Source organism: Choloepus didactylus, chromosome 27 (genome assembly GCF_015220235.1).
Source record: "Choloepus didactylus isolate mChoDid1 chromosome 27, mChoDid1.pri, whole genome shotgun sequence".
Taxonomy (NCBI): Eukaryota; Metazoa; Chordata; class Mammalia; order Pilosa; family Megalonychidae; genus Choloepus; species Choloepus didactylus.
The window spans coordinates 2127390-2151691 of record NC_051333.1 but is presented as its reverse complement, the minus strand read 5'-3'; the positions used below and the strand labels follow the sequence as shown (position 1 = coordinate 2151691).

At 45.2% G+C, this 24302-nt stretch overlaps 1 long non-coding RNA gene across 1 annotated transcript in view; it reads left to right on the top strand.

The window, feature by feature from the left end:
• Positions 1 to 8844, top strand: part of LOC119520985 — a 12485-nt gene extending 3641 nt beyond the window's left edge. The window contains exon 3 of the long non-coding RNA XR_005214272.1: positions 8753 to 8844. This is a non-coding gene — a long non-coding RNA (uncharacterized LOC119520985). The remainder of the gene's footprint in view (positions 1 to 8752) is intronic.
• The last annotated feature ends 15458 nt before the right edge of the window (positions 8845 to 24302 follow it).

The following is a 24302-nucleotide window of genomic DNA, read 5'->3' as shown; positions in this document are numbered from 1 at the left end:
TACTTCAGCCTTCCTTCCCTCTCTCCCTCCCTCCCTCCTTCCTTCCTTCCTTCCAGCATGTAAAGGAGGTTCTTAAGGACCAAGTCCTTTACAGATTTCTGGGGACTCTAATGACTGAGCAGACTTCAAGTAGGTAATGGTTTTTGTGAGGGAGACAGCCATCAAAAACAAGGACCATTCACCCATGGTAGTATTGCACAGGAACCTCTAGGGCTGTGTTGGTGTGGAAGGTGGGGTTCCTATCCCGGCCTAGGGGACGGGTGCACTTGCAGGAGGTTTCCTGCAGGAGATGGCACCTCCACTTAGTCTTAAGGATAGGATAGAATAAGTCAATTGAACGGAAACGGGGGAAAGCATTCCAGGATGAGGGACACCGTGTGCAATGGCCCAGAGGTATAAGATAGTAGGGCAAGATCCAAGAAATGGCAAGCAGTCAATCATTCATTCATTCCTCAAATACTTATGTGCATAGCAGGCCCTGTGCTAGTTACTGGGGGCTTAGAGGAGAACAAAACACACAAGGCCCCTGAACTCACGAAACTCACATGATTGGGGCAGAAGGACAGAAAAGAAACGAGTAGCAAGCTCCAAACAGGAACCAAATCAGGGCAATATCATTGAGGGGGGGGGGTGCAGTGAGCTGCCTTACCTGGGGAGGTAGGATTTGGACTGAGAGATCAGTGAGTAGAAGGATCCTGCCTTGGAAGTCACTTGGGGACAACTGTTGAGAGCAAAGCGAACATGCCAGAGACCCTGAGGTCAAAGGGCAGTGGGAGTCTTCGAGGAACCAGAAGCAAACCCATGTGATTTGAGAGGAACAGAGAGCATCTAGATCACACAGGGGCCTTTAGACCATGACAAGCACTTGGCTTTTATTCTGAGTTTGGTGTTGAGCCATCTCTACCTTTCATATGTGGAGAGTGAATTGGATCAGGGCAGGAGCAGAGACAGAGAGACGGAGGAGCTCATCACAGTGGTTGGGGAAGGAGCGTTGGAGATGACAGTGGAGATGAGGAGACGTGGATGGTGTTGGGATCTAACCGACAAGTAGAGCTGCTTCTGGAGGGGGAGTGGGGGGAAGGGAAATGCAAGGACTGAGGGGAGAGCCCCAGGCTTTGGTTCGAGCCCTCGGGTAGACCAGTAGTTCTCCCCCAGGAGTGACTTTGCCCCCAGGGGACATTCCAGAATGGCTGAGACGTGTTTGGTTTTCACAGTGCTGGGGAGGGGAGGAACTACTGGGTATACAGTGGGTAGAAGCCAGAGATGCTGCCAAACGTTCTCTAGTACACAGGACAGCCCCCCCCACCAACAGAATGACCCAGCTCAAGATGTCGATAGTCCTGAGCTGAGAAACCCCAGGCTAGAGGGTGGTGTCATGGAGACTGGGACAACTGGCTGGAGGATGAGGCAGAATGTGGGAGCAGTGGGAGCTGAGGTTGACTAGACCAGTAAGGCCACAGCACTGCACAACAGGGAAAGAAAGGAGGAGGAAAGAGGGGCAGAGGAAGGGGGGATGGGAACCAACCTGCCTCACCTCAGCTGTTTCTTCCCTGTTCCCGGTTCACCCCTTCGTCACCCTCCAAGTGCTACTGCCGGTACTGTGATCCGGAATTGGACATCAGGTGTGTCGTGGCCGGGAAGGGGGCTCTGTCCACCCCTGGGGGGGCTTCACCCCAATTCGTGGTCTGGCTTTGTGGGGAGCTGCCAGGCATCTCAGGTGGTTCCAGAAAACTCTAATTGGAGCCACAGAATTGTTCGAAAAGTCATCGCCTCTAAGTCTCAAGACTCTGCCCGACAAAGCCAATGAAGAGTGTTACAAATGCTGGAATCGTGGCGAGATGGACAAATTCATTACTTAATTCACTCAATACAATTTTTAAAATTTCTTTATTGTGGTAAAATACACATAGTATAAAACTTACCATTACTGACATTTAATATACTCAGAATGAGCAACCACCATCTCTATCTAATTCCAGAAAATTTTCGTCACCCCGAAAGCAAACCCCTTACCCGTTAAGCAGCCACTCCCCATTTCCTCCACACTCTCAGCCCCCGGAAATCACTAATCTACTTTCTGTCTCTATGATTTGCTTATTGGGGATATTTCATACAAATGAATTCACAAAACTTGCGACCCTTTTGTCTGGCTTCTTTCGCTTAGCATATTGTTTTCAGGGTTCATCCATGTTGTAGCATGCATCAGAACTGCGTTCCTTTTTGTGAGAGAATAATGTTCCGTTGTACAGATAGACCACATTTTGTTCATCCAGTCTTCTGTTGATGGATTTGGGTTGTTTCCACCTTTTGGCTATTGTGAAGAGTGCTGCTATGGACATGTGCGTACAAGTTTTTGTTTGAACACGTTTTCAGTTCTTTTGGGTTACAACCAGGAGTGGAATTTCTGAGTCAAATAGTGATTCTATGTTTAACTTATTGAACCCACTCAACACATTTTTATGGAGCTACTACTTTATGCTGAATCCTAGATTCAACAGTGATCAGGAAAGGCGTGATTCCTGCCTCCTGAGGGTTGCATTCTAGTGGAGGGAGAGAGAAATGAAACCAATGCGTAGATGATGCTTAGAGCTAAGAGAAGCACAGCCTGCTAGGAAAGAGTGAACGAAAGAGCCCTAACTTGAATTAGCAGGTCAGCAAGAAAAACCTCCCTGGGGAGGTGACATTAAAGCAAAGACGCATGGAATGAGGGGTCATTGGACAGACAGAAAAGGGGCAAAAGAGACTTCAGGTGGGCTTCCGACTTGTGCAAGGGCCCTGGGGTGTAAAGTAGCCCTCAGGCACCTGGAAGAAGGAAGGAGGCTGGAGAAGAGGGAAGGAGGGGTGGGCACCGTGGGAGGAGGTGAAGGGATACGCACGAGCAGACCGCGCTGGGCCTTGAATGCCACGGCGAGCATTTCCGACTTGCTCCTAAGGGCCACGGGAAGCCAAAGAAAGGTTTTTAATGGAAGAGGGACATGGTGCAGTGATTTGAAGTAAAACTGAAGAGGCCAATTAGGAGGCTACTCAGTCTTTATGACAGATGATGATGACTCAGAAAGGCCGATGTCTGGGGATGGAGAGGAAGAGGTGGGGACAGCTGTGGGATTTCGCTTACCAGGATGACCTCAAACAGCGTCCTCTCTGGCTTCTCCACACCCGCTCTCGCCCTCCCTGCATTTCACCCTCTCCCCAGCAGTCAGAATGTTCTTTTAAAAATGTAAACTCCACCATGTGGAGCTTAAGTCCATTGTTTAAACCCTCACTGAAAACCCATCAGTGGGATCTCACCAACTATATCAGTGATTTTCAAACTTAAAAAATAAATAAAACCATAATGCTTTTCTAACAAAAGCTTACATGGAATCTTAACATACTAAAGATTTCAAAGTAGCTTTTTATCATCATAAATACTTTTCATAAGTTTAACTGTATAATATTTACTTATTAGGAAGCCAATCAAGATTTGCAAGCAGAGGATACAGATGGCCTTTGCCATCTTATATTAGTCTTTATTACCCAATTTCTTTCTGGGTTTTCTGTTCATTGTCCCACATGGAGAAAATCTTCATCTACACAGATAAGTAGTTGCATGTGGTAACGGTTATAGAACAGCTTGTCTTGTAGTCTCAGGAAGCTTTTCAGTTAATAGAGATTCTTCTAAGGTCTTCATGAAAAATAGCGAGAAGGTGGCGTTGGTTTCCAATGACCAAAAAACTTGCTTGCATGTGCTGTATTTTATCACCACTTTGAGAAACAGCTTCATTTTTGAAACAAGACTGAAAATAAGCATTTGTGGAATTCCTGAAGGATCCCAGGGCTCCACGGAGCACGATGTGAAAGCACCTGCTCCATGTATGGCGTGGATGGCCTCCTCGGGCTCGCAGGTCCTGGCCCCTTCCTGAGCCTCCAGCCGTCTCTCCACATCTCTTTTCCCCTCCGTCCCCACCCACAGTCTGTTCTCTGTCCGTATGGAACCATTTGTGACTCCTGCGAGCCCCACAGCCCCGGCTCCTCTGGGCCCCTGCACATGCTGGGGCCTCTGTCCCCGTGGCCTCCACGGGCCTCCTCAGTCCTCAGGACTCGGCCGAGCACGGCGGCAGGTGGGCAGCCGACACCAGCTCATCCTGTTATACCTGCACGAAGTGAATGGCTCTTCTCGCTCTCCTCAGCCATATTTCTGAGCACCAGTCACGCCATATTTTAATTTCTGTATGATGGTGTCTGTCTGACCTGCTAGGCCAGGGGTCAGCAACTTCCTCTGCAGAGCCAGACAGTGGTTGTGGTTTGTGGGCCATTCTGTGTCAGTCGCAGCTACTCAGCTCGGCCCCTGCAGTGGAAACAGCCACAGGGAATAGATAAGTACTGGGCTGTGTACATCAACTGACGAATGGATAAAATATGACAGAGCCATACGATGGAGCACTACTCAGCCGTTAGAAGGAATGAAATTCTGATACACGCTACAACATGGATGTGTCTGTGGTGAGTGCTATAGCCTGACGGGGTGGTGTGAGAGAGGGACTGGAGGGGACGGCTCCTTTCCACGGGTGGTCAGAGGCACCCTCCAGCGGGGGATGCTCGTGCTGAAAGGTGAAGAGGAGCCAGCACGGCGAGCTCTGAGAAGCACGTTCCAGGTGGTGGAGCAGCCTGGCAGGCTGGAGGCGCAAATGAGGGGAGTATAGGCAGAGAGGGGGGTGTGGTCTGAGGTGACGCGGGGAGGGGGGCTTGGGGCAGGTCATGCAGAGCCCTGCAGGTGCCAGGGCAGGCAGTCTGAGAACGAATGAATTCATAACCAAATGCACGGATACATTTCTCTCTTCTTCCTTCTCTTTCTTAGAAATGACCCCTGCTGTTCTTTTTAGTGACCCTGCTCCATCTCAGCTCAACCTTTGAAAGTCCTCCTTCTCCCAGGTATTCTCATTCCCAAGGAAACTGCTCTGTCCCCTGCGCTGCTGATTTAGCGGGTAATGAATCGGGTCCTTTGAGGGATAACACCTGTGCCCAGGGTCATGGGCGAGCGTCTCCTGCACCATGAGAAGATGGGCCCAGAGAGCAGCAGACAGATCGTCTGTAGGGATTTCCCCCACCAAATTCTCTTGCAGACCCTTTCTGACCCTTCCCCAATGTTTCTAGAATAAACTGTACACTTGTTGAAATGGCTGAAGGGTCCGTACTTTCAGTCACTCAATGTTGAGGATTAACAATGCGTAGGGTGACAGGGTTGCTGAGAATTTTCAGGTATGATATCACTTAGTGCTGGCAATAGCACTATGAAGGGGATTTTATTGTGCTTCACACTTCACAGGTGAAGAAACTATGCCTCAGAGGGGTTGATAACTTGCTCAGGGTCACACAACAGAGGTGAAATTTAACTCAGGTTTGACTCATTCTAAAGCCCCAGTTGGTTTGGTTTAAGGTGACTTGCACAGAGTTTTGGGGACTCCCCTCTGAGGATACAGGGGTCTGAAGATTTAGCTGCTCCAAGAGTAAGCTGTGTCCCAGCTCTCCAGCTGCTTATATTGGAGGATGTCCAGTATCCTGGTGGAAAACTTGGGCTCTAGAGACAGGTTTCTTGGGTTCAAATCCCAGTTCCACCTTTACTCGGTTTGCAACCTTGGGGAAGTTATTCATCTCTCATTGCTTCATTTTATCACCTATAAACCTGGGCTATTAATTATAGAGTAGAAATCCTCTTATTTTATCTTGCTAAACATAAAAGTGAAGTGATAGAAGAGAAGAACTAAAGCACATTAGGAAGCAGTCTGCTAGCCATGCACATTCAGTGAGTTCTGGACATCAGGTGGTATGTTTTACAGAGAGTGCAGGAAACATCACTTAGCCCAGAGATCAATTAAATGTAGGATTTATTTAATATTCTACTGAACCTACCTCATAGGGTTATTTTAAGGCTTAAATAAAATTTTAATGTGTAAAAGATATAAGCAATTATTAATGAGATGGTTTATATCATCCTTTTGGTATTATATTTGAAATCTGGTGTATATTTTTCACTTAAAGCACATTGCAATCAAATGTTCATTTTTTTTCCTGAAATATTTGATCTGTGATTAGATTTCACAAAACTTAAAGTTAGGAAAAAGTAAAAGAAGTGAAAAGAAGAATCTATGTAAGTGCAACAAATGTGGGAAGTTCTTCATTCAGGATCACCCTTCATTCATCATAAGCAGATCCACGCTGAGGAGAAACCCTACAAATGCCAAGAATGCGGGAAAGCTTCCTCCTGGAGCCCCTTGCTCACCAAGCACCAGGGACTCCACAAAGGAGAGGAATCTTGTGAACGGGACATCTGTGGGGGGCCTTCTGTGGAGCTCTGGGTTCCCTTCTCAAACACCAGCAACATCACCCAGGGGAGAGGCCTGATGGAAATGCTGTAATGAGTACGAGGGAGTTAGGAGTGGACCAAGGAAAAAGATATGACCAGAATATGGCAATGTTGTAAAAGAAGCTATTTTGACAGGTTGCAGGGAGGGGAAATCCCTCACAGCATGAGACCTTCCAAAGGCTATGGTGCAGGGAAACACCACAGGGGAATAAGGACAAGGAAAACTCCCAAGGAGAAGAGAGCTGGGAGAGGGAGCTTACACATCTAGGAGATGTCCAGAGTCAGCCCAGCAAGGAGTCTCTGGGTCAGAGAGCTTTGACGGCAATAGCAACTTGGGGTCTCATAACTACAGGGTTTATCTTATCTATGGCTAGCAGATATTTGGCACAGATTTGCAGAGTATGCAAACCAGATCAACTCTAAATGGCTAAAACTTGCTTAGTTGGGCTACTTTTAAAGCAATTGCATGTGTAGGAATTTGAATTTGGCACCAGCAGACTTTGGGCGAATGGTCCCAGGCTGCTTTGAACAAATAGATGCCACACAGGACCAATACACAGTGACCAACTTTCACTCATTTGTATAACATGTACCAAGTGTGAGAAAGTCTTCAGCATACTGCTCAATGAGAAACCTTATCAATGCAAGGCACGTGGGAAAGCCTTCCACCAGAGCTTAGCCCTGATTCAACATCTGAGGATTCACTCTAGAGAAAAACTTCGGTAAGGGAAACGAGTGTGAGAAAGTCTTCAGAAGCAATTGAATTCCTAACTGCTTACATGTAATGAACTTCTAGGAAAGTGCTTTGTTCATAATAGCCCTTTAAATATTTGTTGAATGAAGAAATCAATGAAACATGATTGAATGAATGAACTCAATTCAGATAGTTAAGACACCACACCGAAATTACTCCAAAAATACAATGCAGCTGAGGAATCCAGCAAACAGTGGGGGCAGTGTGGTAGGGGTTATAATCAGATCGAGGCCAGGCTCTGTGTGTATCTAGCTTGTCTTCAAACTACTCTCAGCAGTAAATTCCAGCCACTAGGAAATCCAAGACTCACTGCCCTCTTCTTCTCTCTCTCCTCTGGATGAGTTAAGATCAAAAGCAAGGATATTTCCTTGGAGGTCAAGGTGATATAAGGAGGAAGGATGTCTCCAAGTCCCATAGAAATGGCCTGTCTTTGACTCCCCTTCATAACTCTAACTGCAGATTCACACATGCCCTTTCTCTGTAGCTCTCTCTGTCTCTCTCTGTCTCTCTCTCCACCCCCCTTTCTTGGGATTAAGATTTTTGGACATGTCTCTCTGCTCTGAAGTGGCTGACCCAGGAGAGGGGCCAAGTGGGCTGAACTCAAGAAGATTTTGGCAGTAAGGATTCTGCTCTCTAGCTCACATGTCCCATCCGAAGGAGGGCAGTTGCTGCTTAGCATTAGTTTATTGTTGCCTCATCAGAAAACAGTCCCAAGTTTGCTAGACTTTTTGTTTGGTTTTGTTTTTAACGGAAGGCAGTCATTTCTATATGCACTCTTCTGAATTTTATGTTGACTACTCTAATAGTAAAAATAGGCAAGACTGTGGTAGCCAGTCTCTCCTGAAATCTCAGTGGTGCAACACAATAAAAATGTATTTTCTTACTCCAAGAAAAATGACTTTTCTTATTATAATCATATTTTTGCCTGGTTATGGATACCTGGACTAGATTCTTACAGCTAGGCAGACTCCATTGCAATAACTACAGAAGTCCTGCACAGCCTCATTCATCCTGGACCTCACTGTAGTTTCCAGTTGGCTCTAAGGGTGGGTGAGAGAGCCTAAAGGTTTGCTGCTAGATGGGAAAGGGTCCTGGGATGTGCTCACCACACTGACCAAGAGAGACTCCAAAGAGAGACCACTAAGTGTCACGGTCCCATGAACCCTCCTTCCCCTTGTTGGAGTGCACTGGGGGCACCATGGCAGAGCACTCCCCTTAGTCTGTGGATGCCATACAGAAGAAGAAAAGAACTCAGAGCAAGTGCCTTCTCATTCTTTGATTCACTCACCATGTCCAGTGCTTAGAATATACATCTGCAACATTAGAGGGTGCCAAATTACTCAAAATAGCACCAGCTACAAAGAAGAAAGATGAGAATGGGTGGGATGGACACCAAAACCCAGCCCTATTTCATGCCTCCCAGAACATGATCTGAGCTGAGGGACTTGCTTCTAACCCCAGTGCAGCGTTACCAACATGTTCCATATATTTGCACATTTAATATGCACATGTAGACTGCGAGGTACGTTTTACTAACTTTATTTCACTGAGAGGACAGAAAGACATAACATGCCAAGAGTCCTGTGCTTAGGAAGGGTCCAAGCTGGGATTTGAACTCAACTGTAACACATGTGCACCTTTTTCTTCTGTGCCAGGCACCCTGGAAGTAACTGGGACTCTACATTGGACTCAGGTCATTTAAACCTTAACCCGTTCTTGTCTGTGGAGCCAAAGGCAAGGAGATGCCATTTAAAGCTGTAAAAAAAATAACGGAAGGTTCTCCATGGAATGAGTTTCATAGTGGATGATGGTGCCTGCAGCCTACCTGCTTCCCATGTAGAATGCTGGTCTGAGAAACCCAGACCTTCACTACTGGTAACAAGAAGATGGCCTGAAATTTAGATGGGATGTCTGAGGACCGGAAGCCGTTGAGGATCATCAGAAGAAACCTCAGGGCTCTGAGTCAGACGGGCTGGGAATGGTCACTGCTTCTGCCACCGACTGCCTTTTTACAATGCTAGACACTTGTACCCTTATCATGGACGAAGCAAAGCCTCCCCCAAACCAACACAAGACGAGCCAGTCAAGCAGGAGCCCCTCCTGTCCCCCACCACTGCCCCCCACCAGCTCTTCCCGCGAACTGACCCCACAGCTCTCCCCCAGGCACCTGAACCCCCTTTCCCCCCAAAAGGCCCCCTCTTTCTTCTCAACTCTATACCAGATGGTATCAGTCCCTGTGCCTGGGTGGGAGGGATCCTCAAAGCCCCGAGAAGGTCTGATGGCCATGTAGGGCCCAGCTACCTGTCCCCCCGGTGCCACTTCCCGCAGAAGGACAGTTGTTACTCCAGAGGGCTGTGGAGTCTCAACCGCTTCTCCCTCCCGTGGTTGCAGGGCCCTGAGTCACCGTGTGAGTCGGGGCTCATTACCACTTCATGCAACTTAAAAATAAAATATTCTCCAGCTAGTTGTTTGCAGACTGTGGTCCCAGAAGCCCCTGTACCTTCTGGGAGCTTGTTAGAAATGCAAATTCCCAGGCTCCACACCAGACCCCCTGAGCCGGAAACCCTGGGGTGGGGCTCAACAGCCTGTTGAACAAGCCCTCCAGGTGATTCTGAAGCACTCTGAAGTTTGAGAATGGAGCAGGCAGGCAAAGAGCAAAATTAAGACGATCAGGAAAACTTCCTGATATGGGTATCCTTTATTGGGGTGGAGGTGGGCAGTTGTCTGGTTTCTCCAGGGTTTTCTTTGTGGGTTCTGCCCACTTGGGCTACTTAGAGATGCAAAGTGTCAGGTGAGGTGTCTGGGAGCCCCACAGAGCTGTGAGAGTCACAAGATTCTTTTCTGGTTCTTTGAGGCTCATGGAAATTGGCAAAAACGATACCGATCAGAAGTGGCGGACTCTAAAATGACCAATTCCTGAGACGCCGGGGTTTCAAAGAGAGAAAGAGTTTTATTGCTAGGTGCAAAACAGGAGAGCAGCCCAAAAATCTGTCTCCCCAAACTGTAGTAATTCTGATAGTTTTATAGTATCAACAGATGGGCAGGTTTTAGGATAATGAGCACAGTGGCCCCAGAAGATGTAATTAGAGGTGATTTAATTATTGAGCACGCACAGATTGACTATATGCTTACAGAACATGTGTAAGAAAATGTTGGCCTTAATATGATGATGGGCATGATTTCTAGAATTATTATGAGGTATAGGTGACTTGTAGATTAAAGTCTAAGCTACTGCACATGTCAGGTGGGCCCATTTTGGTTAGATTCAGCTTCAGTTATCAAGATAACTTTGGACTTGGGGTGGGTTAGTTCTGGGCTGACCCAAGGCCCTTCATTTATAAACATTAGGGGCTGTCTTTAGTGATCAAAAGACTCTAAAGTTGAAAAACAGGATAAGGGGATCCAAGTGGGGGGTCAGTCACAGGGTTTTTACAATCACAAGATAAAGGCTAGATGGTTATACAATCATTGTCACAGATTCAAGGTCGCTGGATTACAGTTCAGAGATTTCAGTTATTTCAAAGTATTTCTCTCTGTCTACTCTAATACACCAGAAAGTAAAAAGAGAAATATCTATATAATGATTCAGTCATCATAATCATCCCCTAAATCCTAACTTGATGGTTACAAAACCACTAAATTACATCTCAGTCTGGTGCTTAGCAGTTGAGAGCTTTGCATCGATGTTACTGCATTTATTTGCCCATCAGAGTTGCCTGGGGTGTCTATCCTGGAGTCCATCCAGTTGGTAGGAGGTGATGCTGGGCCGGATTTTTGAAGATCCCCACGACGTTCGTCTGGGGCATCAGTCCGGGAAGCGTCTCACTCACACTCCTCCAGGCCCCAGTGGCTGCCCTGGGGGAGGGGTGTCTGGGGGGAGGGGTTCCTGCCCCTCACAGCCTCCCTGGGAAGCATGGAGGCAGGAGCCAGGGGTCCAGCAGACAAATGAATAAGCAATGAAAAGCATGGAAAGTGCTACGATGAGGAAAAGCAAAGGGTCTCAGAGGACCCTCAGCCAGGACAGATGGGGTGTGGGGGTGGGAGGTGGGACAGGGGTTATTCCAGGGGTGGCTCCTGGGGAGGTGCACAGAGAGGGAGAGCAGAGATGGGGTAAAGATGGGTGATGGGCTAGGAGGAGGGGTCGGAGTAGCTCCATCCAGATTTGGAAGCCTGGGCCTGCCGTGGCGGCCTGGAGGTTTGGGAGATTCTCCTGAGGGGCTGCAGCCTGGGGCATCTCAGCACTGCCCAGGGACACCAGCCAAGGGGCCAGTGGGAATGCTGTCGCTCACTCCCTGCCCCCCAAGTCTTACTCACATTGACCTTGTGGCTGCCCCGCGGCCGCCTTCTAACTTGCCAAGGGTCCCTAAAAGCTAACAGACACCGACAGGACCAGCCAACCAGCAGGAAGCCAGAGGGGAGGTGTTTGCCGCTCTCTGTGATCATCCCTGCAGTTGTCTTCCTCACTTCTTCCCACATCCCATGGCCTGGAACACCCGCTGCACGGGGGAACAAGAAACGGAGCCTTGATTCCAAGTGGCCACAGATCCGCTGAACATCAGGGTTCCGACACCGTGGGGGAAAGGAGCCTGGCTGGGGAGCAGCTAGCTGAACTGCTGTCTCACACATCGATAATATTCATGATCTTTTGCCTTTCCTTATAAACTTTAGAGTCAGTGTGCTGATATCTGCAAACAGCTTCCTGGGATTTTTAATTGGGGGTGTGCTGAATTTATAGCTCATGTTGGGAAGGATTGACATCTTAATATTGAATCCTCCAATCCATGAACACAAATATTGCTCCATTTATTTAGATCTTCTTTGATTTCTTTCATCACATTCCAGCAGCTTTCCACATAAAGATCCTGTGCATATTTTGTTAGATTCATACCCAATTATTTCATTTTTGTTACTCTTGTAAATGTTTCTTTTTTAAAATCAAATTTCAATTCTTCATTGCTAGTGTATGGGCAGCAGTTGACTTTTCTATATTAACTCAGCTGCACCCTGTTACACGTGGGGCCGCTGTCACATGCTCTTTCTGAGTCCCAGTCCCCTCTGCTGCCAGATAGAGGGATAACCCCTATTTCTGTGGACCTGTGTGAGGACCCCAGCATGCCGCAGGGAGAGCGCCTTGCACCTGGCGGGAGCTCAGCGGAGGTGAGCGCGGCTGCAGCGTGGGAAAGCCCGCGCGCTCTGAGCGGTTGCACAGAGTGGGCCACGGCGCCCCCCCGGTGGCCGCAGCCGCAGTGGCCCGGTGGGAGGTCCCGGAGCGCGCCCCAGCCCCGGGTTCCCAAACCCGCCTGACTGTGGGGCAGAAAACGCGGGTGCGAGAGGCCCGCCACAGACCCCCAGCAGAGTATTAGCATGTGGGGGCGCGGGCCCAGAACTCCCCTAACTTCTGAGTTTTCAAAAAAAATCCCAGTTCGTCTGGGAAAACTCAATTTTTAGACATTTTTGAACGAATGGAGGCTGTTTTTTAAATGCTCTGTGGCCACACTCATCTTGAGGTGGGCTGGAGGCAGTGGCCCATCAGTTTGGGACTTCTACACCGAATGGTCCTATCATAACTCTTTTGTATGGACCCTTATTCCTTTCCTTGGTGACTTTTTATTAAGTGCCTGTAATGTACCCTGTGCTTTCCCTGCACTATCTATCCCTCATGTCATTTTCCCTGCAACTTAAAGACAATTATTGTTATCTTAACTTTAGAATCATTACTCCTAATAAAAGCTAATATTTATTGAACTCTAGGCATGCGTCAGGTTTTATTCTAGGTATTGCATATAATTGACCTCATCTGTTCACACCAAGACTTCATGTTGTCATCTTCATTTTGCAGGTGAGGATAGAGGCACAGAGAGGTTGAGTGCCTTCCCCGGGGTCACACAGCTTTATGGTCTTTTACTCTTGAGTTCACCACGGGCGGTACCCCACATGTTCACACATAAATCCCACATGCCAGGCACCTCTAAATATTTGAGTTTGGCACTGCTGCTATAGACCCTCAAAAGTGACAGACAATCATACAATAATTTTGGTTTTTTTGTTTTTTGTTTTTTTGTTTTGTTTTGTTTTGTTTGCCTGAAATGGACCGTAGCTAAGACTAGACCAACTCCCTAATTTGACAGATGAAAAAAAATGAATCCCATACTAGTTATCTGGGCAAAATCACATCATTTGTTTAAGAAAAAGATTTTAAAAATATGGAAGAAAATGTAATTCTTGGTATAGATTAGTATGACTTTAGATGAAATGGAACAATTCCTTAAAAGACACAAACTGTGGGGGCATGGAAGGTTTCCTGGCTTGGCAAAGTAGTCAGGGAGGCCCCCTCCTAAAAGGTTAAGACAAGGCCAGGGCTGTGTGTGCCCGAAGGCAGGCAACTAAGATAAGGGAGGATGCTGGGTTTCTGGGTGCCTCTGCTCCCCACCCTGCTGGAAGAGATTGCACTCAAGGTTATTATGACCCTGAAGTTTGTTCCCCAAAGCTGTAAACATGTGAGCCTTGTGATTTTAGAAAAAACGCAGTTCCCTTGTGAAACGCGAAAACAATTACATAGTACAAAGAATGCTTATGCTATACAACTTTGTACTAAAAAGAAATAAAGAACTTCTTGCAGGAACAGAGAGACAGAGTCGGCTCCCTTCGTTCACACAAACTACCACAACTCACTCAAAAAAGAAATAGGTAGCCTGAGCAGTCCTAAATCTATGAAAGAAATAGAATTTGTAGTTAGAAAGGTCTCTCAAGAGAGAAAAACACAGGCCCTGATACTTTCACTGGCAAATTGTATCAAACATCCAAGGAAGAAATAATATCAATTCTATACACATTTCCCGAAAATAGGAGAGAAAGAAACGCATATATTACAACCAAGTGGGATTTATCGCAGCAGTGCTGGCTCAACATTTGAAAATCACTCATTGTATTTACCACATTAACAGACTATAAAAGAAAAGTCATACGATCATCTCAATAGATGCAGAAAAGCATTTAACAACATTTGTCACCACCCCCTTAATACAAAAACTCTCAGATAATTATAAACAATGAGTGAGGAGATTCTGTAATCTGGTAATGAAGAAAAACTGATTGCTTTCCCCCTAAGATTGGGAAGGACCAGATCTTCATGGTTTAAAAGTTCCCTCTGGCCACCCTTTGGGTCCTGAATCTGGCACTGGACTTTTTTTTTTTAATTCAGTTTTATTGAGATATATTAACATACTCTGCAGTCATCCATGGTGTACAATCAGCTGTTCACAGTACCATCATATAGTTGTGCATTCATCATCCCAATCAATCTTTGAACATTCTCCTTACTCTAAAAAGAATGAAAACAAAAATAAAAGTAAAAAAGAACACCCAAAGCATTCCATCCCCCCATCCCACCCTATTTTTCATTTAGTTTTTGTCACCATTTTTCTACTCATCCATCCATACACTGGATAAAGGGAGTGTGAGCCACAAGGTTTTCACAATCACACAGTCACACACCATGTAAGCTACATAGTTATACAATTTTCTCCAAGAATCAAGGCTACTGGGTTGCAGTTCAACAGTATCAGGTATTTTCTTCTACCTATTCCAATACACTAAAAACTAAAAAGGGATATCTATATAGTACATAAGAATAACTTCCAGGGTGACCTCTCAACTCCACTTGAAATTCTCAGCCACTGAAACTTTATTTTGTTTTATTTCCCTTCCCCCTTTTGGTCAAGAAGATTTTGTCAATCCCATAATGCCAGGTCCAGGTTCATCCTCAGGAGTCATGCCCCACATTGCCAGGGAGATATACACTCCTGGGAGTCATGTCCCACTTAGGGGGCATTGCAGTGAGTTTACCTGCAGAGTTGGCTTAGAGAGAGAGGCCACATCTGAGCAACAAAAGAGGTTCTCAGGGGGAGACTCTCAGGCACACTTACAATAGGCTTAGCCTCTCCTTTGGCACTGGACTTTACAAACAAGTGGACCAGGGTTTGCATCCTGGATCCATATGTCTTACATTCTGTATTAAATATTTCTCTTACTTTGTAGTTTTATAATAACCATGCCTCAATTTTATTAGTAGAATGAAACATGATGAAATTTCCATTTTGGATAGATACACAATGAGTGCTATATTACAGTCATTGCTGGCTTCCTGTAGATTATGAAATTTAATACTACAGACACTTGGCAAGATTTTGTAGCATTTGATCACTCCCTGGTTTGCAGGGCACTCTTTGGGTTCCAGCCTGTCTGCCCTTCTTGCAGAAAATGCCCTGAAGATGCAGAACTCTGTTTTCTATGCCATATTTCTTAGCTTAGTGCTTTCAGGACATCTGTGTAAAAAATGTATGGACAAGAAAAATTCTAAAAACAATGGTTTCTTTTTAAAAAATTGTATAGCCGTTTGTTCTCTGGCCTCTTCTAAACTCACCCAAGCAATGAATTCACTTCCACTCTCTTCCGGGAAACAAAAACTTCTAACATTTGCTACCAGTCATTGTTCTAAATGTTTGACGGGCATCCTCTCACTTCAGCCTCACACTAAACTTCTAAGGATAATTATAAATGGGTGGAAGTACAGGATCATCTCCAGTTTATCCTTGAGGCTCAGAGGCACTCGGAAACGTGCGGAAATCACCGCCATGAGGAAGGGCAGAGCTGGGGGGACAGAGAGGGAACTGAGACCCGCCGCTCTCGGTGCTCGGCAGCAAACCAGGCGGCTTCGTGCACTTCGCCATTGACACCCACACACTCTGATGGAAAAAAACAATTAAATTTCAGGTGGAGTTGAGAGGTCACTCTGGCGGACATTCTTGCGCACTATATAGATAACACTATTTAGGTTTTAATGTATTGGAATAGCTGGAGGTGGATACCTGAAACTGCCAAACTCCGGCCCAGTGGCCTTGACTCTTGCAGACGATTGTATAACAGTGTCTCTTACAAGGGGTGACAGTGTGATGGTGAAAACCCTGTGGATCGCACTCCCTTTATCCAGTGAATGGATGGAAAGTAGAGGAATGGGGAAAAAGCTAAATGAAAAATAGGGTGGGCTGGGTGGATGATTTGGGTGTTCTTTTTTATTTTTATTTTTTCTTCTTCTTCTGATTTTTTCTGGTATAAAGAAAATGTTCAAAAATAGACTGGGGTGATGAATGCACAACTAAATGATGGTGCCGTGAACAGTTGATGGTACACCATGGATGATTGTATGGTATGTGAATATATCTCAATAAAACTGAACTTTCAAAAAACAATTAAAAATAAAAAATAATCTCAAGCGCCAGTTAGCCCTTACCTGCCCTGAAAATGTTTTCAATAGACAAGTTAAAAATATTATTTGTAGGGGTTGACCCAGGGTCAAATGGGGCAAGGAGAATGACTCTGCATTGCAAACCCTTCCGATATGTTTAGTTCTTGAAGTTGCATGAAGGTAATTCGTCTTCAATCTTAAAAAAAAGAGCCATTGAATGAAATCCTCTTTTAACTCTCCTATTGAGAAGATTTTCATAGAACCATCAAGTTAATTCTTTTAGCATATTTTTAAGAGTCACAGCAGCACAGAAAGTGTTTATGGTGAGTAACTCTTTCAGTGTGGCTTATTTCCATATTTAAAATTTGAGAATCACATTTTCAGAAAAGTATCAAAAAATATGAACTTGGCAGAACAGGTTGGTAAGCGTCCGTTGCTGTCCTGCCTTCCGTCCGCCCCGTCCTCTCCCCCCCACACCTACCCCGCAGGTGAAACCAGCGAGCGCGAAGGCTCAGAAGGGTCCGGGGGAGAGGGGCTGCCAGTGACCGCAGCCCCCGCCTCTCTGCGCGGGGCCAAGCCCCCGGGATCTGGTGGGCTGAGCCGGGGAGAGCAGGAAGCAGAGACAGAAATCCGGGAGCCACCCCTGGGTGTGGCCCCAGCCCAAGGATGCCAGTGGGGCGGCCTCTGCTCCCCAAGGAGTCAGGGCGGCTGGTGGCCCCTGCTCGGCCTGTTTCTGTTTGTCTCCTGCCTCCTCCAGCACCCCCAGCTTCTCTGCAGCGTGCTCAGGCCGTTCCCAGCCCCTTCCCCGCAGGAGAGGCATTTGGGGGAATGGGCAACTGTTGGCTTCTTTCCTAGGGCTGAGGCCCAGGGCGCGGAGAGGAGGTTAGGAAGCATCTGGTTGCTCCTGGCCAAGGGGAGCACGCTGAGGGGTGTCCTGAGAGCTCCCACCTCCTGGTCCCCTAGGAGCCACACGGACGGGTCCCGGCTGGGAGAGTTGCACCACGGTGTCCCTGAGCCATCAAGAAACAAACGATCCAAAGCACATAAATGGTTCCTACTGATATGTACTTTGCCCCCTCATTAAACTTTTAAAAGAAATTATCCAAAGGATATTTATTATGCAACAGCAATTTTGGGAAACGCATATGCATAGCTTCCCATTTTTTAGCCTTCAAAGATCATTGTTTTGCCTTTTAACATGAAGCAGTGACATTTTATTGTTGAGGATAAATTGGAAAATGGAAGTGATCACAATAAATAATTGAAAAATGTACATTCCACCACTGTAGAGACTGATCCTTTTAATATGTTAGCCCGACCATACATAATTGTGCTTTTCTGAAAACGTTGATGTGGTTTTGTGTTTCTATCAGGCTGGAGGGAGGGAGAGAGGCTGGGCAGCTGGGATTTCTCCTGCTTCCTGCAGCTTTAGGAACAAGCTTCTAGTCTATTCTAGGAGGTGTCAGTGTGGCCTGAGGTCACATGAAAATTTCTGGCATCTCACGGCCTGGAAGTCTGTCCTTCATGAGCCTGGGACAACAGGGCATCAAATGAACTCAAATTGAAAAACCCCCACGAAATACATGGTCTGTAATCTTCCAAAGGGTCAGGGGTCAAGCGGAGATTCTAAGGAATGCTCCCAGACTGAATGGATTTGAAGAGACATAACAAAGAATAGCAACACATAATCCTACCTGGATTCTTTGGCTATTGAGATAATTGGGGAAACCTGGCCAGGGGCTGAAGATTCAATGGTAATAAGTATCAATGTGAATTTCCTGATTTCGATGATTGTATTGTGGATTTGGAGGAGAAAGTCCTTGTTTTCAGGAAATACACACTAAAGTAATTGGGGTATTAAGGCATCAGGCCACAAGCTTATATTTAAATGGTTCCGGAAAATGAAAAATTATTTCAGCTACATTTTCAGTTTTCCTGCAAATTTGAGATAGTTTCAAACTTAAAGTTTTATACAGAAATTCATTAGCTAACAGTAAAAACTCAGTGGATTGGTTGGAAGCTGAGAAATGAAACTGTGAAAATAATCGTGTGCTAGTATATGGAGAAGTGGAAACACATATATGGCAGCAACAGGAACACTTAAAAATCATGGCAAGAATGTCCAAGAGATGAGTGGAAATATTGAACAGAAAACATAGCAGGTGTTCAGAAATACTCATTTTACACCTAATAAGTGAAAGGATCAAAGAAGCAATATCTGGTATAGGATGAGGGTATAAACATCAGGAAGAAATTAGTAAGTTCAATAAAAATTTCAGAGTCTTCCCGGACACTGTGGACAGGGCCAGGGTTTCCGTTACGGCTGCTTTGTGGCTTCGGTCGATTAGTCAAACTCAGTGTAAATATAAACAAACACGCTCCTGTCTCCCCTGATCCACCCTGCCTCTGCTGCTTGGAAGGCGGCCTGGAAACCGGGGCCTTTCCTGGAAAGGGATCTGTGGTTACTTTGGAGTTTTCGGAGACCACGTGCAACCAGCGTTTCAGGGTCTGCCTGTGTGGGGAGAGTAAAAGCTGAATGAAAAATGGAGACGGCTGCCGTTTATCGATCACTGATCACACACAGGGTACTGGGCCGTGTGCGCCAAGTTTGGCTGCAGTTTGGTCCTATATCCAACCATTCACCCTCTTCCGTGAAGTTTCTTGACAATAAGGCCATATGTGCCAGGGCTGCAGGCAAATGAAAGTTGTGCCACGATGATCAAGAGCTGGGTCTCCGCGATGGTGCACGCCTCCTCTGAGCTCAAGCTTTAGAACTGAAAGCTCAGTGACGCTTCAGGGCCCCATCTGCTGCTGCTCGTCCAAATGGAACACCTTCTGTCCGTTTGCTCCAGCTCCAGAGCAAGGAGCTGACACAGAAAACTGTGGGGCATGGCCGGGTCTGGCTTCTGGAGAGAGGCCCAGGGGCCCTGCCATGAGGGATCAGGACGTGCAAAGTGTGCAACCAAAGGTGAGGGCAGGAGAGAACACAGGAGACAGGAGGGGCTCAGGCCTGGAGAAGGGAGGACATTCCTTTTAAAATTGTGGGAAGGAGGAGAGTAGCATGTTCACAAACGTGCGTCTTCCACTTCAAAGGGAGCCTGACACTTGTGAACTGTGGCCCAGTGGATGTTCAGCTCTGGACGATCACATTTGCTATTTCTCTGTTGAGGAGAATTTGTTGAAAGAGTGGACAGAAGGGTCAGGCATGTGAGGTGAAAGTTCTTCCGAGACCTAAGAACAGCCCCTTTATTCACTCTGACAGTACCAAACTCTTCTTATACATTTACTCAGTTGTGCAAAATACTGGAATAATCATTGCATTACCTGCTAAGCGTCTTAACTTTAAAGAAGGAGTGACTCAATTCTCTCCAAAAGAGAATTCCCAGTGGTGCCTGCACTTCCTTAAAAACCACAGTCTGATATTCAATCAGCCTAATGATATTCAGTCTTCACATTTATAAAATTACTAACATTTATTTTGAAATTAATTTCTACTGTTTTCCAGCAATTTTAAATTTATTTTCTATTGCTTTTTAATTTTGACCCTTCTGCATATTCCAAAGTTATCTTAGCTAGTTATTATAAATTAATGTTATTTTTATTATTTTTATAAGGAACATGTTCATTTTAACAAATGAGAAAGATCAAAATAAAGGAAAACATTACTGGCCATCCCTTCTCTCAGATGTAAAGATTTTGTTTTTTGGTACATAGTTTTAGATACTTTCAGCTAGTAAAGTGGTGATGTAAGGTTTGGCAAACTATTTTTCACTTATTATATCCTGTAAAAAATTTTCTGTCAATTCAAGTTCTTAGAGGATTTTTTAAATTTCTAAAATGTATTATAACCTCTTTACAGAGACATAATTAACACACTATGAGTCATTCTTTAAACGGTACAATCCAGTGGTTTTCAGGATGATCACAGTTGTGCAGCCATCGCCACAATCAATATTAGAACTTCATTGCACCAAAAAGAAACCCCATGTGCATTAGCAGTTACTGCCCGGTCTCTGTGTCCCCCTGCCCTGAGCAAACACTAATATATTGCCTGTCTCCACATAACTGTCTGTTCTGGGCATTGTATACAAATGAAATCATGCCATCTGTGCTCTCTCATGTTTGGCTCCTTTTGCCTAATGTAACATTCCATTGTCCACCTGCTTTGTGGTCTGCATCAGGATATAACGTGTCCCTGTTCCGTTTCTGGCCAGGGATAGGAGGGAGATTAACCCATCCTGAGCCAGTGCCCTCGCATGATGTGAACCATAGAATCAGGTGGGTGAACACGAAGGCTCGGCCACATGGGTTTTACAGAAATGTCAGTGTGGTGCGATAAGCAGCAAGGAGGTTTTCAACAGAGCCTCATGGAGGCATCGAGCCAGAGAATTCCCGTTGAGTGGCGATTCATGGGTGTCCCCTGTTCTTTGTGTTCTGTGCAGCTGGACTGGCCCCAGATGCCTTTTCCTGCCCAAGATGGTGTTTTCTCATGAGCAGGGGTCCCTGGGAAGGGTCTCACCAAGAGTTTCACAGACTTGACAAGAGTGCTCTGAAACATCTTATGTGACTGGAAAATCGTCTTCATCAAGCAATGTCCCCTTGACGTAGCCATCTGAATCTAGGCACAATGGCATCTTTGGGAGAGGTGTCCCATCCTTTACACTGTCCACACAGCACTGGGACAGTCCAACTTATTCCCGGTGACCAGTGTGGGCAGCAAGACGGAGGTGGCCACAAAACACCTCAATAAATGGGCACCTAGTAACCAAAGTAAATGATGACTTATCCTGTGTCTGCTGACTTTTACTTGGTGTACTTCAGTGTTTATTATTCATATAAACACAAAAGAAGCCCTAGTCTTAAACCTTAGAGAAATTTTATAAAGAATATCACAGACAAATTTCTGGAGTTATTTATTAAGTAAACAGAGTGAAAGTTCTGGCAGTGTCATTTGGGCTTATGTCAACTTAGTTGACCCGCGTGAACCTCAGCTTCTGGAAACCCCTTCTTGGAAGGGGAGAAATTGTGCAAATAAATGAGTTTGACATTAAGTGTTTCACATGAAAAGGACGTTAAATATATTACCAGTCCATCAACACATGAGCCTTATGCTGCCGAGGTCACGCATTAATATGGCTTGCACATTTTTTTCCAGATCGAATATGTGAACCTAAATTAACTCTGTTTAGTAGAGGCACAGTTTGGCATGGCTTCCATTGCACAATTGGGTGGGAACGATTCACAGTTTAGTGAGTTATAAGTTTTGTGTCCTTGGTAAAAGTCACTAGATAATGGAGATGGTTATAGGACAAGGAATAAGAGCATCAAGTTGACCTGAAAAATTTCTAAAGTCCTTTCATTTCAAAAGATCATCCACATTTCTTTGAAATTCTGCTTGCTTACTGACTTTAGGGGTTTCCCCACCCTGCGCAATTAAGCCCACAAAACCTCAGATAGTTATGAGTTACCTCATGACTGTTCAAGCTGTTATTTCTAGAGAGCCATTCCCTGTCCCCCTCCATTTTTATGACTATGATCCAGCAAGACAGCCAGCCTCAGCTCTGCATTATTCTGTCCCAGCCTCTCAGTCCTTCATGCCCAGATCTGGTTCTCTTAAAAGATCATCTCCCACGGGATGCAAAATGAAACAAAATAAAGTTTCAGTGGCTGAGAGATTTCAAATGGAGTCGAGAGGTCACTCTGGAGGCAACTTTTATGCATTATGTAGATATTCCTTTTAGTTTTTAGTGTATTGGAATAGCTAGAAGGAAATACCTGAAACTGTTGAACTGCAACCCAGTAGCCTTGATTTTTGAAGACGATCATATAACTGTATAGCTTATATGGGGTGACCGTGTGATTGTGAAGACCTTGTGGCTCCCACTCCCTTTTATCCAGTGTATGGACAGATGAGTAGAAAAATGGGGACAAAAACTAAATGCATAATGGTGGGGAGGAAGGGTATGGGATGTTTTGGATGTTCTTTTTAACTTTTTTTTTTTTTTTTAATCTTCATTTTATTGAGATATATTCACATACCACGCAGTCATACAAAACAAATCGTACTTTCGATTGTTTACAGTACCATTACATAGTGGTACATTCATCACCCAAATCAATCCCTGACACCTTCATTAGCACACACACAAAAATAACAAGAATAATAATTAGAGTGAAAAAGAGCAATTGAATTAAAAAAGAACACTGGGTACCTTTGTCTGTTTGTTTCCTTCCCCTATTTTTCTACTCATCCATCCATAAACTAGACAAAGGGGAGTGTGGTCCTTATGGCTTTCCCAATCCCATTGTCACCCCTCATAAGCTACATTTTAATACAACTGTCTTCGAGATTCATGGGTTCTGGGTTGTAGTTTGATAGTTTCAGGTATCCACCACCAGCTACCCCAAATCTTTAGAACCTAAAAAGGGTTGTCTAAAGTGTGCATAAGAGTGCCCACCAGAGTGACCTCTCGGTTCCTTTTGGATTCTCTCTGCCACTGAAGCTTATTTCATTTCCTTTCACATCCCCCTTTTGGTCAAGAAGATGTTCTCCATCCCACGATGCCAGGTCTACATTCCTCCCCGGGAGTCATATTCCACGTTGCCAGGGAGATTCACTCCCCTGGGTGTCTGATCCCACGTAGGGGGGAGGGCAGTGATTTCACCTTTCAAGTTGGCTTAGCTAGAGAGACAGGGCCACATCTGAGCAACAAAGAGGCATTCGGGAGGAGGCTCTTAGGCACAACCATAGGGAGGCCTAGCCTCTCCTTTGCAGCAACCGTCTTCCCAAGGGTAAAACCTGTGGTAGAGGGCTCAACCCATCAACCCACCAGTCCCCTATGTCTGTGGTCATGTTAGCAACCATGGAGGTGGGGGTAGGCGAATATCCCTGCATTCTCCACAGGCTCCTCAAGGGGGGCACTACATCTTTTTTTTTTCCTTGTTTTTCTTTTTTTTTTTTTTCTTTTTAACTTTCCCTTCTTTTTTAAATCAACTGTATGAAAAAGAAGTTAAAAAGAAAACAAACATACAATAAAAGAACATTTCAAAGAGACCATAACAAGGGAGTAAGAAAAAGACAACTAACCTAAGATAACTGCTTAACTTCCAACATGTTCCTACTTTACCCCAAGAAAGTTACCTAATATAGCAACATTTCTGTGAACTTGCTCCTACTATATCCATCAGAAATTAACAGACCATAGTCGTTCCTGGGCATCCCCAGAATGTTAAATAGCTTATCTGTTCTTCTTGGATTATTGTTCCCCCTTCCTTAATTGCTCTCTATTGCTAGTTCCCCTACATTCTACATTATAAGCCAATTGTTTTACATTTTTTAAAGTTCACATTAGTGGTAGCATATAATATTTCTCTTTTTGTGCCTGGCTTATTTCGCTCAGTATTATGTCTTCAAGGTTCATCCATGTTGTCATATGTTTCACGAGATCGTTCCTTCTTACTGCCGTGTAGTATTCCATCGTGTGTATATACCACATTTTATTTATCCACTCATCTGTTGAAGGACATTTGGGTTGTTTCCATCTCTTGGCAATTGTGAATAATGCTGCTATGAACATTGGCGTGCAGATATCTGTTCGTGTCACTGCTTTCCGATCTTCCGGGTATATACCGAGAAGTGCAATCGCTGGATCGAATGGTAACTCTATATCTAGTTTTCTAAGGAACTGCCAGACTGACTTCCAGAGTGGCTGAACCATTATACAGTCCCACCAACAGTGAATAAGAGTTCCAATTTCTCCACATCCCCTCCAGCATTTGTAGTTTCCTGTTTGTTTAATGGCAGCCATTCTAACCGGTGTTAGATGGTATCTCATTGTGGTTTTAATTTGCATCTCTCTAATAGCTAGTGAAGCTGAACATTTTTTCATGTGTTTCTTGGCCATTTGTATTTCCTCTTCAGAGAACTGTCTTTTCATATCTTTTGCCCATTTTATAATTGG